The sequence below is a fragment of the Lepisma saccharinum genome, unplaced genomic scaffold (assembly GCF_977018435.1).
Source record: "Lepisma saccharinum unplaced genomic scaffold, izLepSacc3.1 HAP1_SCAFFOLD_1061, whole genome shotgun sequence".
Classification (NCBI taxonomy): Eukaryota; Metazoa; Arthropoda; class Insecta; order Zygentoma; family Lepismatidae; genus Lepisma; species Lepisma saccharinum.
Window position 1 is genome coordinate 1 of NW_028143709.1, and position 18,073 is coordinate 18,073.

Here is an 18,073-nt window from a genome sequence, read left to right on the forward strand (position 1 = left end):
TTATTTTTTATATTAACCACGGCTGTTTTGTTTTTGATATTGGCAGGTAATGGCAGATATGTAGATCCTTGTAATGGGCTGAATTCAGAAATATTAACATATAACTTGTGTGGTGAGCCACATAGGCTCCATCCATGTGGATAGGTGTGTCATATTTAAATACCTCATTTTTTGATCCATCCGGTGGTGGAGATCCAATTTTATATCAACATCTATTCTGATTCTTTGGACACCCAGAAGTATATATCCTAATTCTACCAGGATTTGGAATAATTTCACATATTGTAACTCAAGAAAGAGGTAAAAAAGAAACTTTTGGAGTGCTTGGAATAATTTACGCAATAATAGCAATTGGATTCCTAGGATTTATCGTATGAGCACATCATATATTTACTGTAGGAATAGATGTTGATACACGAGCATATTTTACTGCAGCTACAATAATTATTGCTGTACCAACAGGAATTAAGGTATTCAGATGAATTGCAACATTACATGGAACACAAATTAACTACTCCCCATCAATATTATGAGCATTAGGATTTATTTTCTTATTTACAATAGGAGGATTAACAGGAGTAGTATTAGCAAATTCATCACTAGATATTGTACTACATGATACATATTATGTTGTAGCACATTTTCATTATGTACTATCTATAGGAGCAGTATTTGCTATTATAGCAGGACTAGTACATTGATTTCCACTATTTACAGGAGTAATAATAAATCCAGATTGATTAAAAATTCAATTCATCTCAATATTTGTTGGAGTCAACTTAACATTCTTTCCACAACATTTTCTAGGACTAAGAGGAATACCACGACGATATTCGGATTATCCAGATGCATATACAATATGAAATATTGTTTCAAGATTAGGATCAATCTTATCATTTACAGCAGTAATTATTATAATTTTTATTACCTGAGAAGGTATAACAAGTGCCCGACCAACATTATTTAATCTACAACAAGCATCATCAATCGAATGATATCAAATGTCACCTCCTTCTGAACATACATATTCAGAACTTCCAATACTACTTATTAACAACTAATTTTTAAGGTGGCAGAGAAGTGCATTGAATTTAAGCTTCAAATATAAGGGATATCCCTTACTTAAAAGTGGCAACCTGAAATCAAATAGGATTACAAGATAGATCCTCTCCACTAATAGAACAAATGATATTTTTCCATGACCACACAATATTAATTTTAATTATAATTACAGTATTAGTAGGATATTTAATAGCATCATTATTTAATAACAAATTAACAAATCGAATACTTTTAGAAGGACAAACCTTAGAAACAATATGAACAATTATACCAGCAATTACCCTAATTTTTATTGCCCTACCCTCTCTACGTTTATTATACTTATTAGATGAAATTAATCAACCCTCATTAACTCTTAAAACTATTGGGCATCAATGATACTGAAGTTATGAATATTCCGATTTTATAAAAGTAGAATTTGATTCATACATAGCCCCAACAAATGAAATATCTTTAGACTCATTTCGATTATTAGATGTAGATAATCGAACAGTACTACCAATTAATATAGATATCCGAGTACTAACTACATCTGCAGATGTATTACATTCATGAGCCATACCATCCATAGGAATTAAGATAGATGCCACTCCAGGACGACTTAACCAGGCGGGGGTAAATATTAGTCGAATTGGCCTATTTTTTGGACAATGTTCAGAAATTTGTGGATCTAATCATAGATTTATACCAATTATTGTTGAAACTACAACTCACAAATCTTTTATTAATTGATTAATAAAAATTATACAAGAATCATTAGATGACTGAAAAGTAAGTAATGGTCTCTTAAACCACAAAATAGTAATATAACAACTACTTCTAATGAAAAAGTTAGTTAATATATATAACATAGGAATGTCAAACCTAAATTATCCCTATGGATACTTTTTTATCCCACAAATATATCCATTAAACTGAATTATTCTATTCACAATATTTATATTAACTTATTTTTTATTTTTAATTATCAACTATTATAATTATAATAAATTATTAAATAATAACAATTTTAAAATAAAAAATAAACCAAAAATTAAATACTGAAAATGATAACAAGATTATTCTCATCATTTGATCCAACATCATCAATTATAAATATATCACTAAATTGAACAAGAACATTCTTAGGACTATTAATAATTCCAGCCCCATTTTGATTAATACAATCACGAATCTCTATAATATATAATATGATAATAGTAAAATTACATGAAGAATTTAAAACATTTTTAGGAATAATTAATCACCAAGGAAGAACTCTAATATTTATTAGTATATTTTCAATAATCTTATTTAATAATTCAATAGGATTATTACCCTATGTGTTTACTAGATCAAGTCACTTAGTATTTACTCTAACCCTAGCCCTACCAATATGATTATCATTTATACTATTCGGATGAATCAATAATACAAAACATATATTAGCACATCTAGTACCGGAAGGTGTGCCAGCACTATTAATACCAATCATAGTAGGTATTGAAATAATTAGAAATTTAATTCGTCCAATAACCCTATCAGTACGATTAGCAGCCAACATAATAGTTGGACATCTAATAATATCAATAATTGGAAATACGGGAACAATATTAGAAATTATTGGACTTTCAATACTAATTTTAGCACAAATTATACTCATTATTATAGAAACAGCCGTAGCATTTATTCAGTCTTACGTATTTGCCCTATTAATTGCTATTTATTCTAGAGAATCAAAATAACTAATGTCAACAAACCAAAATCACCCATATCACTTAGTAGATCAAAGCCCATGACCAGCAACAGGAGCTATTAGAGCAATAATATTAACAACAGGAATAATTAGATGGTTCCACCAACAAAATATAGTACTATTATTAATGGGAATAACAGCAATACTTCTTACAATAATTCAATGATGACGAGATATTTCACGAGAAGGAACATATCAAGGATTACATACAAATCAAGTTATAATAGGGCTACGATGAGGCATAATTTTATTTATTATTTCAGAAGTACTATTTTTCGTATCATTTTTTTGAGCATTTTTCCATAGAAGTCTATCCCCAACAATTGAATTAGGAATATTATGACCACCAAAGGGAATTACTCCATTTAATCCTATACAAGTACCTTTATTAAATACAGCGATTCTACTAGCCTCAGGAGTAACAGTAACATGAGCCCATCATGGGTTATTAGAAAAAAATTATTCACATACAATACAAGCACTTACATTAACACTAATATTAGGAGTATATTTTACTATTCTTCAAGCATATGAATATTATGAATCTCCATTTACTATTGCTGATGCAGTATATGGATCCACATTCTTTATAGCAACAGGATTTCACGGACTACATGTTATTATTGGATCAACATTTCTAGGAGTATGCCTAGCTCGACATATCTTATGTCATTTTTCACCAACACACCACTTTGGATTTGAAGCAGCAGCATGATATTGACATTTCGTAGATGTAGTATGATTATTCCTTTATATTTCAATTTATTGATGAGGTAGATAATTATTTTTATTTACTTAGTATATTCAAAGTACACTTAACTTCCAATTAAAAAGATTATAGTAAAATAAAGTAAATAATTAATGTAATCATAAGTACTTCATTATTAATTATAATAATTACATCAATTGTAATAATATTATCCACACTACTATCAAAAAAAATAATTACAGACCGAGAAAAAAGATCACCATTTGAATGTGGGTTTGACCCAAAATCCTCAGCACGAATTCCATTCTCTATAAAATTTTTCCTAATTGCAGTAATTTTTCTAATTTTTGATGTAGAAATTGTATTACTATTACCAATAACAGTTATTATTACTAATTCAAAATTAAGATATTGAATATGTGTTAGACTCCTATTCCTACTAATCTTACTTTTAGGGTTGTATCATGAATGAACCCAAGGATCACTAGAATGAGCGTACTAGAGTAATAGTTAATAATAACATTTGAGTTGCATTCAAAAGGTATTGATTGAATAATTCAATTTACTTTACTAGGCAAGAAGCAAAAGCAATCAGCTTCGACCTGAATAAATTGGTATATATTACCCTTGCTTACTTGACTGAAGCCAAAGGGCGGCATATTAATGTTAATAATAAAATTAGGATATTTCCTCAGTTAAGGGGTATAACAATTAAGTGGGGGCTGCTAACTTCTATCTTTAGTGGTGAAATTCCATTAATACCCTCACCTTATTTCTTTAGTATAAAATTACATTATCTTTTCATGATAAAGCTGGACTTTTACATAAGTTCAAGAAGTGTTTACAGAATTATTTTATTCTTCCTAATAACTTCAATATTATGCTTTATTATAAGCTATATAAACACACATAAATTATTAATAAAATTACTATTAAAAATGAAAATATAAAATAAATATTAAAATAATTAGAATGTATTAGTTGAATATTTAAAGAACCACTCCTTATATATTTATACACCCCTTGTCCCCCCATAAGTTCACTTCATCCATAATCAATAACCCTGATATATAGACCTCCAGTGATAAATGAACTACCAATTAATCCCCCAGAAGACAAATAAGGTAAAAATCATATTCCTCCTAATAAATAATATATTATTTTATTATTAAAAAATGGAGAAACTTCAAATAAAAAAGATGTAATATTATATCCAATTCAACCACCTAATAAAATACATATAACTGCCCCTATCTTCAAATTAAGGGGAATAATAACAACAAAAATAGAGGGAAAAATTAACCATATTAATCCAGAACCACCCACAACAGATAACAACAATAAACCCAATATCCCCTTGAATATACCTCATCCCCCATCATCAGAAAAGAATTGAAATGATGTACCTCTATAAAATTTACCAGCTAAATAATAATTTAATCGAAAACTATAAGCTATAGTTATACCCGTAGAGACTCATAATAAAACAAATATTACTAAATTAAAAGAAGATATACTTAATATCTCCAAAATTAAATCCTTAGAATAAAATCCAGACAAAAATGGTATTCCACATAAGGCAAGACTAGAAATTATTATACAAGAAATAGTTATTGGTATTTTATTAATTAAACCCCCCATACAACGAATATCCTGAACATCCCCTATAACATGAATTACTACACCAGCACATAAAAACAATAAAGACTTAAATATAGCATGCGTCAGCAAATGAAAAAATGATAACTCCCTTAATCCCATAGATAATGTTAATATTATTAACCCAAGTTGTCTTAATGTAGATAAAGCAATAATTTTCCTTAAGTCATATTCAAAATTAGCACCAACTCCAGCTATAAATATAGTTAGTCCAGATAATAATAAAAGTATCCTACCAAGAACAGTGTATATTAATATATCACCAAAACGAATTAATAAATAAACCCCAGCAGTAACCAAAGTAGAAGAATGAACTAATGCAGAAACGGGGGTTGGTGCAGCTATAGCTGCCGGCAACCATGCAGAAAATGGAATTTGTGCACTCTTTGTTATTCCAGCAATAATAATAAATCTAGTAATTAATATTATATCAAAATCAGAAACTAATCATAAATAATAAATATAATTTCATCTACCATAATTTAATATTCAAGCAATAGATAATAAAATAAATACATCACCAATTCGATTAGACAGAGCAGTTAATATTCCAGCAGAATAGGAACGAACATTCTGATAGTAAATTACTAAACAGTAAGAAACTAATCCAAGCCCATCCCATCCTAAAATAATTCTAATAATATTAGGAGAAATAATTAAAAACATTATAGACCCAACAAATAATAAAACTAAAATAATAAATCGATTCATATTATAGTCCCCCTCTATATAGGAACCTCTATAATTAATAACCATAGAAGAGATATATATAACTAAGCCTATAAAAATTAAAGATATTCAATCAAATAATATTGTTATAATAACACTAGAACTATTCAAATTAACAATATTTCATTCAATAAAAATTGTAACATCTTTAATTAAAAATATCACCCCTAATAATAATAAAATTATTCTACTAATTAATAAAATAATTGATGCCATACTTGTAATAAAAAAATTAAAAACCATTGATTTAAGAACTTTTAGTTACCACTAAGTCCACAACTTACTATTCTACTTAAACTACTTAAATACTTTAAATTCAATGAAATATTGGAGAACAAAAAATAATTAAAAAATTTAATGGAAACAAATGACAAAATAATAATAAATATTCACGAATATTACTTCTTCAACAAGAAAATACACCAGAATAGTATATTCCATGCTGAGTATAAGAATATAAATATAAAGTATAACCAGCACTTAAAAAAGAAAGTAATGCAACACCTACAAAACTAAAGTAGGATCACCCGATAATTCTATTCAATAAACTAATTTCACCCAGCAGGTTAATAGAAGGAGGTGCAGCCATATTAGTAATTCTTAATATAAATCATCATAAAGATAATCTAGGAATATAATTAATTATTCCCCTATTAATTAGTATACTACGACTACCTAATCGTTCATAAGTAATATTTACTAAACAAAATATTCCAGAAGAACAAAGACCATGTGCTACTATTAAAATAAGACTACCATTTATCCCTCATGCTCCTATAGTTATAATCCCTATTAAAACAAGACCTATGTGTGCTACAGATGAATACGCAACCAAGGCCCTTAAATCAATTTGACGTATACAAACAAGACTAATTATTCAAATTCCAACAACTCTAATACCAAATCAAAAAATATTATATTTAATAGCTAATCTCTCAATACAAGAAATAATTCGCAAAATACCATATCCCCCAAGCTTTAATAAAATTCCAGCCAAAATTATAGACCCACTAACTGGAGCTTCAACATGAGCCCTAGGTAATCATAAATGAACCAAAAACATAGGTATTTTTACTAAAAAAGCAAACACCATTCTAACATATCAAACAAAATAATTTATATCAATATTAATATATTTAAATATATATATATATAAACCACCCATCTTATAATTTAACATAAAAATACCAACCAAAAGAGGTAAAGAAGCAAGTAATGTATAAAAAAGTAGATATACCCCCGCCTGTACTCGCTCTGGTTGATATCCTCACCCTAAAATTAAAAATAAAGTAGGTACTAATGATCCCTCAAAAAACAAATAAAATAAAAAAAAATTTATTCTTATAAAAGTTAATATTAATAATAATAATAAAATAATTAACAAAAATATAAATCTACAAGGATAAAAATAAATAGATATAATACTATTTCTAGCCACTATTATTAATAAAATAATTCAAATACTAAGTAAAATTAAAGAATAAGACATAACATCTAACCCAATAAAATAACCAGCCCCCCATACTCCAATACCAAATCTCACTATTAATAAAAACAAAAAACAACCAAAAATAATAGAAATTTGAACCACCATTCATAAAGAACTATTAAATCTCAAAAGGATTAAAAATATAAAATAAAAAATATATTTTAACATTTTAATAATACAAAAGAATTAAAATAATCATTACCATGAGTACGTGTAACTGATACTATAACAGATAAACCAAGGGCCCCCTCACATACACAAAATGAAATAAATAATAAACAAAAATAAGCTTCTTCCTGATTATTAATAAAATAATAAGTTATATATAAATATAAGGATAATACAATAAACTCAAGTCTTAATAGAGTTACTAATAAGTGCCTACGTTGAGAAATAAAACATAAAAATCTAATAAATAAAATAATTAATATAAATAATATTCTTAACATAAGTTTTTATAGTTTAATAAAAACAATGGTCTTGTAAATCATAAATGAATTAATAATTCTAAAAACATCAAGGAAGACCTAATTACATCATCATTAGCTCCCAAAGCCAATATTTTTATTAAACTACTCCTTGATATTAAAATACAATTAATACTAATTACCCTTATATTATTGTTAGCACTAACAATATTATATATAAAACACCCACTATCTATGGGAGTTATACTAATTATACAAACTATTACTGCATGTCTAACAATAGCAACATTCCTAAAATCCACATGACTTTCCTATGTATTATTCCTAGTATTTCTAGGAGGAATATTAGTTCTATTTATTTACACAACAAGACTTACACCAAATGAAATATTCAAAATAAGAACAAAAATAATAATTTTGGGCGTAACTCTAATGTTATTATGTTTATTTATATTAATAACAATAGATCCATTATTAATTCCCTCAACACTACAAAATATAGATACCTATACAACCTGAAGAAGAACACCCCCCCTACCAGGAATAAAATTATATAATGAATCCATTATAATAATAACTATTATAACAGTAGTATATTTATTTATTACATTAGTTGCAATTGTAAAAATTACTAGACTTTCACAGGGACCTCTAAAAATAATTAAATAATTACAAATGACAAAACCAGCACGAATTTATCATCCCCTACTTAAACTGGCAAATAATGCACTAGTGGACTTACCAGCCCCATTAAACATCTCTTACTGATGAAATTTTGGTTCACTTATAGGAATGTGCCTTTCAATTCAAATCTTAACAGGTCTTTTTTTAGCGATACATTATATTTCAAGAACAGATTTAGCCTTTTCTAGAGTCATGCACATCTGCCGAGATGTAAATTATGGATGAATACTACGAACTATTCATGCTAACGGAGCCTCCATATTCTTTATTTGTATATATATACATGTTGGACGAGGAATATATTATGGATCCTACTTATATTTTCACACATGATCTATTGGAGTCATAATTATATTAGCAACAATAGCAACAGCATTTGTTGGATATGTACTACCATGAGGTCAAATATCATTTTGAGGTGCTACAGTAATTACTAATTTACTTTCGGCAATTCCATACTTAGGAACTATACTAGTTCAATGAATTTGGGGTGGATTCGCAGTAGATAGTGCCACACTGACTCGATTCTTCGCCTTCCATTTTTTATTACCATTTATTTTAATAGCAATATCCATAGTTCATCTACTTTTCTTGCATCAAACTGGATCTAATAATCCACTATCTATTAATAGTAATATAGATAAAATTCCATTCCATCCATATTTCTCCATAAAAGACATGTTAGGGTTTATATTTATAATTTTAAGATTAATACAATTCTCATTAATATTTCCAACAACCCTGGGTGATCCTGAAAACTTTACCCCTGCAAATCCACTAGTAACCCCTGTACACATTCAACCAGAATGATACTTTCTATTTGCATATGCCATTCTCCGGTCAATCCCAAATAAACTTGGAGGAGTGATAGCACTAGTATTATCTATTATAATTCTATTTATTATACCAATACATCATAAAAGAAATTTTCGTGGACTACAATTTTATCCCTTAAATCAAGTATTATTTTGATTAATATTTGCAACCTTTATTTTGTTAACCTGAATTGGGGCCCGACCCGTAGAAACTCCATATATTACTACTGGGCAAATATTAACAATTATATATTTTAGATATTTCATTATATCCCCGGCAACCCTACTATTATGAGATAAAATTTTAAAAAAATGACTTCTTGACTGAAATTTTAAGTGTATGTCTTGAAAACATAAAATAGAATGTAAATATTCTAGAAGTCTTCACATTCTAATTATTATGCAACTAAATATAAATTGATACAACCAAGCTCCTAAAACCAACAAAAAAAAATAAATAATTCAAAGAAACCGGAAGAAAGCTCCTCCAAGCTAAATATATAAGTTTATCATAACGAAATCGTGGTAGTGTACCTCGAACCCAAATATAAATAAATCCTAAAAAAATAACCCTTAAATAAAAAAAATAAGTAAAATGATATCCTCCCAACAATAAAATTCTAAATAAAACACTTATAAATAAAATACTAGCATATTCAGATATAAAAATTAAAGCAAATCCCCCAGCACTATACTCAACATTAAATCCAGAAACAAGTTCAGACTCCCCCTCAGCAAAATCAAAAGGAGTTCGGTTAGTTTCAGCCAAGCAAGAACTCAATCAGGCTAACGCCAACGGCATAGCAATAAAAATAAATCATAAATAATCCTGAAAAACATTAAATAAAAGTAAATTATAACCACCAATTAAAAAAATAAAAGATAATAAAATTAATACTAATCTAACCTCATAAGAAATAGTTTGAGCAACTGCTCGAAGACCACCGAGTAACGCATAATTAGAATTAGATGATCATCCAGCAGACATCACTCTATATACTCCCATTCTTATACAGCATAAAAAGAAAAACACCCCCAAATAAAAGTTAAATAATAAGGTATGATATGGAAAAACAACCCAAACAACCAAAGATAAAAATAAACTAAAAACTGGAGATATATAATATGGATAATAATTTCTCAAAGTAGGTAATGTTTGCTCCTTAGTAAATAATTTAACTGCATCAGCAAAAGGCTGAAAAATACCACAAATTCCAACCCGATTAGGTCCCCTACGAATTTGGATATAACCTAATACCCTGCGTTCAAATAAAGTAAAAAAAGCAACTCTAATTAAAATACACACAACCAAAATAATAAAAGAAATAACCCCAATAAATAAATCTAATGTCATCTACTATAAAAAGAAATTTATCTTTATTATTGAATTCTAAATTCAATGCACTTTTCTGCCATAATAGTAATTATTATCAATCAATATATTATATATAATATAAGTATTTGGTCCTTTCGTACTAAAACACTTTTAATATTAAGAGATAGAAACCAACCTGGCTCACGCCGGTTTGAACTCAGATCATGTAAGAAATTAAAGGTCGAACAGACCATCAAATTTGAAATGCTACACCCAAATGATATCTTAATCCAACATCGAGGTCGCAACCCCTCCTGTCGATAGGATCTCTCAAGAAAGATTACGCTGTTATCCCTAAGGTAACTTATTCTTTAAATCACTAAAAATGGATCCCAAATAACAAAAATTATTGAATATTAAATAAAAAGAGCTACTTATTATCTTCCCATCACCCCAACGAAATACTATTTAATAATGTATATAATTGTACTGCTAATCAAATCATCATTAAAATAGTATAAAGATCTATAGGGTCTTATCGTCCCCTTAAAAAAATAAAGCCTTTTCACTTTAAAGTAAAATTATATATTAATTAATTAAAGACAGTTTATTCCTCGTCCAACCATTCATTCTAGCCCCCAATTAAAAGACTAATGATTATGCTACCTTCGCACGGTCAAAATACCGCGGCCATTAAACAAGTGTCATTGGGCAGGTTATACTTCATATAAAAACCATGAAAAGATGTTTTTGATAAACAGGCGAGAATAAATTTTGCCTAATTCCTTTAATTAATTAAGTAAATATACTAATAGAATCATAATTTCAAAATAAAATCAATTAAAACATATAATTAAGTAAGAAAGTAAAACCAAACTAAATTTTTAATAAAATTTCAAATAAATTATAACAAAATTACAAAAATTGGCAATCTCCAAACCAATAAATATAATAATTTATTATAAGATTATAACCAACATATTAACTAGAAGCACATCCCCCTAGTCATAACTAAACATTAATATTATAATATATTTTAATATAAAAAATATTAAAATGTAAAGCTATATTAAATATAATTCCCTAATAACTAGATATAAGATAAGTCGAATAACATTTTATTACAAGTAACAATTTTAACAGAAAAATATAACACTTTTACCTTAAAATTAACCTACTAGCTCCTCACCCTTCGAGAAAACAGAATATTCAATTAAAATTTAATCCTCCCTGATACAAAAGGTACGATTATTAACATCTCCTATAATAAAAATTAATATTTCATATATTTAATAAATCCCAACACTGTACTAATAATCTATAACAAACTAATTTATATATACTAAATATATAACCAACCCCAATAAAATTCCTTTTCACATATAAACAATTCACAAACAAAATTCAAATAGTAATAAAATTTCTATCAAAATATATCGAATTGCACGACTAACTACTCAATGTAAATGAATATTCTAACTAACAGAAATATTTTGATGCTATTCAAACTAGGCACACCTTCCGGTACGCCTACTATGTTACGACTTATCTCACCTATATAAATGAGAGTGACGGGCGATGTGTGCATGCCCTAGAGCTGATAAATCAAAATGTTATTCTAAAACAAAATTACAGTTAAATCCAATTTCAAATATAATTCCAACACATTATCCAAATCAACATAATGTAACCCATCTCCACCCACTAATAAGCTGCACCTTGACCTGAAATATATTTTAATAAAAAAAAAGAACATATATATCTAAATATTCAAATTACGGCGGTATACAAACTGACATTTTACAATAATAGGTCAAATAAAACGCGGAATATCGATTACGGAACAGGTTCCTCTAAATAGAATAAAGCACCGCCAAATTCTTTGAGTTTCAAGATCATAACTAATACTACTCAAACCAAATTCACAATGATAATAATAGGGTATCTAATCCTAGTTTAATATATCACCTTTATAGAATTAATAAAAATAAAGAACAAATTATATTAAAAATTTCACCTAATAAATAAAATATAAACAACCAAAAATCAATTATTACTACAATTAAGCCAACAACCCTCCACTTATGTCCCCACGTCTAACCGCGGCAGCTGGCACGAATTTAGCCGGACAATAAATATTAAAACTTAAAATACTGTAATCTAATTTACATTAAAATTTAACAAACCCACACACTGCGAGCTAAAACCAAATATACCGTCTCAATCCATTAAAAAATTGGCGGAACTTTTCCCTCTCTTTAATAAATACATATGTAAAATTTAACTAGGGAGATTTAAGCTAGAATAAAACTTTAACTTTAAATATAAAGAGAGGTTCTTTATTATTATATAATATGTATTATATTAAATTAAACTATAATTAGGAATTATCTCACGAAAATTTCCTCCCTATTTTATTTTTACTCATTTTCCCGTACTATATAGAACACAATTTTTTTTTTCCCTCAAAATTGTGTTCTATATAGATATATTAACTTCTTCTTTCTCTAGGCTCAATAAGTGTTAAAATGACATGTTAATTAAGTCAATTACTTTAAGTTAGACTACAAAAGCTTAAAAGAAATTGGATAAAATTAAAAACTATTCTGAAGTATTTTATATTATTTAATAAATAGGTTCTACTTATTGATCATAAGAATAAAAGTCTAATAAACAATATTATTAGCCCACTATTATAATTTTTTTATAAATAAGATGTCTGAAAAAGGATTACCATGATAGGGTAAAGTATACATGAAATTTAACATGTTCTTATTAATTCAATTTTTATAAAAATTGAATTTTTATAACTGAAAGAATTAAACTTTCTCCAATGGTATCAAACCCCATAGTGCGTCATACACCAAAATATAATAAAAAGGTAAGCTAATTAAGCTAGAGGGCTCATACCCCACATATGAAGGTCTATAATTAATCCTTCCCTTTTTAATGCTCACAACTCCCAAAAAAATAATATTCCTATTGACCCTCACAATAGGAACCCTCCTTTCCATCTCTTCCACCTCATGATATGGAGCCTGAATAGGCTTAGAAATTAATTTAATATCTTTTATTCCATTAATTTCCACACCAAATAATCAACGAAATACAGAAGCATCACTTAAATACTTTCTAATTCAAGCATTAGCATCATCAATAATTTTGGCCGCAGCATTAATTATAGTTAATGCCGCAAATTTCAATATACAGACTCAACTTCTGACTATAGCTCTATTAATAAAAATAGGAGCTGCTCCATTTCACATTTGAATACCAGAAGTTATAGAAGGAATAACATGAATTAACTGTTTAGTAATAACAACTATTCAAAAAATTGCTCCATCAACATTACTTAGTTATGTAATTGACAATTTAAATATAATTCTAATTTTAACAATTAGAACATCAGCAATTATTGGAGCAATTGGAGGATTAAATCAAACATCATTACGAACAATTATAGCCTTTTCATCAATTAACCACATATCATGAATTATCCTAAGAATAACATCAGAAGATAACACCTGGTTGATATACTTACTACTATACCTCCTTATAACCACCTCCACCATTATACTATTTTCAATAAACAAAACATACTACGTTCATCAATTGTTTATATTAAACCTTCCCCCCACCAAAAAAATATCTTTATTCATATCAATACTATCTCTTGGTGGATTACCACCCCTATTAGGGTTTTTACCAAAATGAATAGTTATTATCCAAACAACCAACCTTAAACAATTAATTATAATTATAATCCTAATTAGTATATCACTATTAACCCTATACTATTACTTACGAACCTCACTTACATCAATTTTAATAAATTATAAAACTAATATATGAAATATTATTAACAACAAACCATTAAATTTAAAAGAACAAGTATTATCAGTAATTACAATTTTTATTGCAGTGTGTGGATTACCTATAATTCAACCAATTTATATATCTTTATAAGATCTTTATAAGGTCTTAAGTTAATTTTAAACTAATGACCTTCAAAGTCATAAATAAAGGGTATTCTTTTAGGCCTTAATACATACGATGTATCACCCTGAAATTGCAGTTCAAAATTATTATTCTTAACTATAAAGCCAAAATTTAATGAGAGAGTTTAAAACTCATAAATAAATTTACAGTTTATCACCTATACAACTTCAGTCATCTCATTCTTGCAACGATGATTATTTTCTACTAACCATAAAGATATTGGTACAATATATTTAATTTTCGGAGTATGATCAGGAATAGTTGGAACATCATTAAGTATCTTAATCCGTATAGAACTAGGCCAACCAGGAAGTTTAATTGGAGATGATCAAATCTACAATGTAATTGTAACTGCACACGCATTTATTATAATTTTTTTTATAGTAATACCCATCATAATTGGTGGGTTTGGAAACTGATTAGTACCTCTAATAATTGGAGCCCCGGATATAGCCTTCCCACGTTTAAACAATATAAGATTTTGATTACTACCACCATCATTAACTCTACTATTATCAGGAAGAATTGTAGAAAGTGGTGCAGGAACTGGTTGAACAGTATATCCTCCCCTATCTGCAGGAATTGCACATGCTGGAGCTTCTGTTGATTTATCAATTTTTTCATTACATTTAGCAGGAGTATCCTCCATTCTAGGAGCAGTAAATTTTATTACAACAGTAATTAATATACGAACTATAGGAATATCTATAGAACGAGTACCATTATTTGTATGATCAGTAGTAATTACTGCAGTTCTACTATTATTATCCCTACCAGTTCTAGCAGGAGCAATCACTATATTATTAACAGATCGAAATTTAAATACCTCATTTTTTGATCCATCCGGTGGTGGAGATCCAATTTTATATCAACATCTATTCTGATTCTTTGGACACCCAGAAGTATATATCCTAATTCTACCAGGATTTGGAATAATTTCACATATTGTAACTCAAGAAAGAGGTAAAAAAGAAACTTTTGGAGTGCTTGGAATAATTTACGCAATAATAGCAATTGGATTCCTAGGATTTATCGTATGAGCACATCATATATTTACTGTAGGAATAGATGTTGATACACGAGCATATTTTACTGCAGCTACAATAATTATTGCTGTACCAACAGGAATTAAGGTATTCAGATGAATTGCAACATTACATGGAACACAAATTAACTACTCCCCATCAATATTATGAGCATTAGGATTTATTTTCTTATTTACAATAGGAGGATTAACAGGAGTAGTATTAGCAAATTCATCACTAGATATTGTACTACATGATACATATTATGTTGTAGCACATTTTCATTATGTACTATCTATAGGAGCAGTATTTGCTATTATAGCAGGACTAGTACATTGATTTCCACTATTTACAGGAGTAATAATAAATCCAGATTGATTAAAAATTCAATTCATCTCAATATTTGTTGGAGTCAACTTAACATTCTTTCCACAACATTTTCTAGGACTAAGAGGAATACCACGACGATATTCGGATTATCCAGATGCATATACAATATGAAATATTGTTTCAAGATTAGGATCAATCTTATCATTTACAGCAGTAATTATTATAATTTTTATTACCTGAGAAGGTATAACAAGTGCCCGACCAACATTATTTAATCTACAACAAGCATCATCAATCGAATGATATCAAATGTCACCTCCTTCTGAACATACATATTCAGAACTTCCAATACTACTTATTAACAACTAATTTTTAAGGTGGCAGAGAAGTGCATTGAATTTAAGCTTCAAATATAAGGGATATCCCTTACTTAAAAGTGGCAACCTGAAATCAAATAGGATTACAAGATAGATCCTCTCCACTAATAGAACAAATGATATTTTTCCATGACCACACAATATTAATTTTAATTATAATTACAGTATTAGTAGGATATTTAATAGCATCATTATTTAATAACAAATTAACAAATCGAATACTTTTAGAAGGACAAACCTTAGAAACAATATGAACAATTATACCAGCAATTACCCTAATTTTTATTGCCCTACCCTCTCTACGTTTATTATACTTATTAGATGAAATTAATCAACCCTCATTAACTCTTAAAACTATTGGGCATCAATGATACTGAAGTTATGAATATTCCGATTTTATAAAAGTAGAATTTGATTCATACATAGCCCCAACAAATGAAATATCTTTAGACTCATTTCGATTATTAGATGTAGATAATCGAACAGTACTACCAATTAATATAGATATCCGAGTACTAACTACATCTGCAGATGTATTACATTCATGAGCCATACCATCCATAGGAATTAAGATAGATGCCACTCCAGGACGACTTAACCAGGCGGGGGTAAATATTAGTCGAATTGGCCTATTTTTTGGACAATGTTCAGAAATTTGTGGATCTAATCATAGATTTATACCAATTATTGTTGAAACTACAACTCACAAATCTTTTATTAATTGATTAATAAAAATTATACAAGAATCATTAGATGACTGAAAAGTAAGTAATGGTCTCTTAAACCACAAAATAGTAATATAACAACTACTTCTAATGAAAAAGTTAGTTAATATATATAACATAGGAATGTCAAACCTAAATTATCCCTATGGATACTTTTTTATCCCACAAATATATCCATTAAACTGAATTATTCTATTCACAATATTTATATTAACTTATTTTTTATTTTTAATTATCAACTATTATAATTATAATAAATTATTAAATAATAACAATTTTAAAATAAAAAATAAACCAAAAATTAAATACTGAAAATGATAACAAGATTATTCTCATCATTTGATCCAACATCATCAATTATAAATATATCACTAAATTGAACAAGAACATTCTTAGGACTATTAATAATTCCAGCCCCATTTTGATTAATACAATCACGAATCTCTATAATATATAATATGATAATAGTAAAATTACATGAAGAATTTAAAACATTTTTAGGAATAATTAATCACCAAGGAAGAACTCTAATATTTATTAGTATATTTTCAATAATCTTATTTAATAATTCAATAGGATTATTACCCTATGTGTTTACTAGATCAAGTCACTTAGTATTTACTCTAACCCTAGCCCTACCAATATGATTATCATTTATACTATTCGGATGAATCAATAATACAAAACATATATTAGCACATCTAGTACCGGAAGGTGTGCCAGCACTATTAATACCAATCATAGTAGGTATTGAAATAATTAGAAATTTAATTCGTCCAATAACCCTATCAGTACGATTAGCAGCCAACATAATAGTTGGACATCTAATAATATCAATAATTGGAAATACGGGAACAATATTAGAAATTATTGGACTTTCAATACTAATTTTAGCACAAATTATACTCATTATTATAGAAACAGCCGTAGCATTTATTCAGTCTTACGTATTTGCCCTATTAATTGCTATTTATTCTAGAGAATCAAAATAA

General features: G+C 27.8%; 8 pseudogenes; 5 read left to right on the forward strand and 3 right to left on the reverse strand.

Moving 5' to 3' along the window:
* Positions 1-1,129: 1,129 nt before the first annotated feature.
* LOC145983476 (cytochrome c oxidase subunit 2 pseudogene) lies at positions 1,130-1,794 on the forward strand (annotated as a pseudogene).
* Positions 1,795-2,108: 314 nt separating this feature from the next.
* LOC145983478 (ATP synthase subunit a pseudogene) lies at positions 2,109-2,786 on the forward strand (annotated as a pseudogene).
* A 3-nt stretch (positions 2,787-2,789) lies between these two features.
* Positions 2,790-3,566, forward strand: LOC145983486 (cytochrome c oxidase subunit 3 pseudogene; annotated as a pseudogene).
* A 984-nt stretch (positions 3,567-4,550) lies between these two features.
* LOC145983479 (NADH-ubiquinone oxidoreductase chain 5 pseudogene) lies at positions 4,551-6,110 on the reverse strand (annotated as a pseudogene).
* Positions 6,111-6,270: 160 nt separating this feature from the next.
* On the reverse strand, positions 6,271-8,082 carry LOC145983480 (NADH-ubiquinone oxidoreductase chain 4 pseudogene; annotated as a pseudogene).
* Positions 8,083-9,716: 1,634 nt separating this feature from the next.
* Positions 9,717-10,664, reverse strand: LOC145983474 (NADH-ubiquinone oxidoreductase chain 1 pseudogene; annotated as a pseudogene).
* A 4,996-nt stretch (positions 10,665-15,660) lies between these two features.
* On the forward strand, positions 15,661-17,081 carry LOC145983481 (cytochrome c oxidase subunit 2 pseudogene; annotated as a pseudogene).
* Positions 17,082-17,395: 314 nt separating this feature from the next.
* LOC145983482 (ATP synthase subunit a pseudogene) lies at positions 17,396-18,073 on the forward strand (annotated as a pseudogene).